Source organism: Oryzias melastigma, linkage group LG9 (assembly GCF_002922805.2).
Source record: "Oryzias melastigma strain HK-1 linkage group LG9, ASM292280v2, whole genome shotgun sequence".
NCBI classification, from domain to species: domain Eukaryota; kingdom Metazoa; phylum Chordata; class Actinopteri; order Beloniformes; family Adrianichthyidae; genus Oryzias; species Oryzias melastigma.
This window is the reverse complement of record NC_050520.1, coordinates 20683271-20685606: the sequence shown is the minus strand read 5'-3', so window position 1 is coordinate 20685606 and position 2336 is coordinate 20683271. Positions and strand designations below refer to the sequence as shown.

The 2336-nt window shown below is 35.2% G+C and overlaps 1 long non-coding RNA gene across 1 annotated transcript; it reads right to left on the bottom strand.

The window, feature by feature from the left end:
* Window positions 1-446: 446 nt before the first annotated feature.
* LOC118599092 lies at window positions 447-1276 on the bottom strand. The gene is made up of 2 exons (XR_004948377.1): window positions 1153-1276; window positions 447-647 (listed from the first exon to the last, which is right to left on the bottom strand). It is a non-coding gene; the product is annotated as an uncharacterized LOC118599092 (long non-coding RNA).
* Window positions 1277-2336: the final 1060 nt, after the last annotated feature.

Sequence of the window (2336 nt, the reverse complement as noted above, 5' to 3'; positions counted from 1 at the left end):
GGGTCTTTAGATAGATGACTTCCTCTAATAGTCGACACATTTTTGCTAATCATTTGATTTTGTTCTGTACATACAGTAGGTAAATTCAAATAATCACTGTAGGTCAATTTTATTTTACACACAGAATAATCTGTAGGTCAATGAAATTAAACTGGATTTCCAGTGGATTTTAAAGAATATAATAAAGGGACTAAAATGCATTATGTACAGATTAGACTAAACCCTATAAGCTGCTTGTCCTAAGCCTTGTTTTTGAAAGCCATCTGTTTCTCTGAGACTGTTTCAGTGATGCCATCTTAGTGCTGGAGCACATGTGACAACGGTTTTTTCAGACCACCTTAGCATCAAACTATGAATTATAAAAAATGCTATACTGACTAAAGATGTGATCTCACTCCTGATACCAGCTGAGCAAAGAGCAGGCTGCCAAAGAGGAAGTTTGGGTGTGTTTTTTTCTTTCATTTTTTTCCTTCTTTCCTTTCAGCTGCTCCCTTTAAGGGTCAACACAGTGAATCCTCCGCTTCCATCTATCACCATCTTCTCCATTCTCCTCACTCACATCTATCACCATCATGTCCTCCTTCTCAACATTCATGAACCTCTTCCTGGGAGCTCCAACATAACCACTGTCCCTCCTCTGAACGTGTCTAAAAACAACAACATAATCTGGGTTAGCTGCACTTATCTGACCAGATCATCTAAGTATTTTAGACAAATTCTATAAAAAAAAAAAAAAATAGTAAACATTCAGATATACATTTGTATGTTGTCCAAACTAGGGTTAGGCAATACTGTGAATTTGATATTGATCCGATACTAAGTAATTACAGGCCCAGTATTGCCGATATTGATAATAATACCAATACTGAATATTGGAAATGTTACATTATTTAACTATTTTAAAAATATACAGTTTTTTGTTAGTTAAGTGTAAAATAAACAAAAGGACAGAGATTTTCGTCAAATAAAAATATTAGCAAACTAATTACAAAATCTGAACTAATTATGCATAAAATATAGAACTTGTACATCAATAATTGTCAGTATTTAATGCTTGGGTTTTTGTGATGCTTTTGTCATGTTCTGTTTTCTTTGTCACTCTCCCTGAGTTCATGTTAACCATTCACATCCGTCTTCATTTAGTTAATCAACCTCAGTGTATTTAGGAATCTTGTTTTCAGGTCATCTGCTCTTCTCCGTCACTGTTTTGGTTCTCCATGGGTTCCTGTCACCAAGCCTGGTCTCCTGTATCTCCTGCAAGCCTGGCTTGGTCCACCACCACTTCCTGACAATAATGACATAAAGCATGAATAATAATAAGAAAACAGCAACTAAATTTAAATTTGTATATTTAAAAAGAAACAACTGCAACATATATATATAGATATATACATCTATATATATATGCAGGGGTGAAAGTAAGCCGGAACGCTCGCGCGGCGCTCGACGAAAAACTGCAACAAAACTATTGGTTTTATCAGGATACTATCGATACCTCAACTAGGTATCAATATCAATATTCAGATCGATATGACCACCCCTAGTCCAAACTTTAAAGCCAAAGTGAACGGGTTGATTTCTTCATTACAACATAGATGTGTTTTGAGAAAACATTTCAGCTGTCCAATCACTTTTTCAATTCCCACTGAAGATATCCAACATTATTTTTTTATCATGATTTTTTTTTTTTTTAACCATACCTGCAGAATTAAAGGGATTGGATGTCAATAAGGTTTAGAACGGATGTGTGGAAGGTGAAGGTGTGCAAGAGCAACAATATTGATTGCTGACTGTGTAAAACTGTTTTGTTGAGATGCTATGAGAGTGAAACATCTTTTTTTTAAAGAAGAAAAAATCAAAATGATCAGTTTTTGATGCAATTTTTTCAATACCCACCAACTAACAATGTCAACGAACACACCAAGTTCTTTATTTATTCAGGGATCAAACGGCTTCTTTTTGTTATATCTCCAGATGAAAGATGTTCTCCCAGGTGAGCTGTACTTTTCTGTGCTGCATTATGCATGACGGGGTTTATTGGCAATGTCAGTTAAGCAATATGCTTTGAATACCCTGAACGCTGTCCTTATTCAGGTACAAATCACATAATGCATAGCAGCCTTTTCAGGATGTAACAAAGTTTTCTCATTATTTTTATAACTATAACTAGATTTGATTTGTTTTATAACTTGTGGAGCCACATCCACTATCACAAATTGTAATTTTGGTTTCAGTCGACAAAAGCAGGTAGACTATGTCTCACAACTGCAAAGAAACACTTCAAAGATGGAGGGCAAACGTGCTAATGGGAAATTGAATGTTGTTGCGTAGGAAGG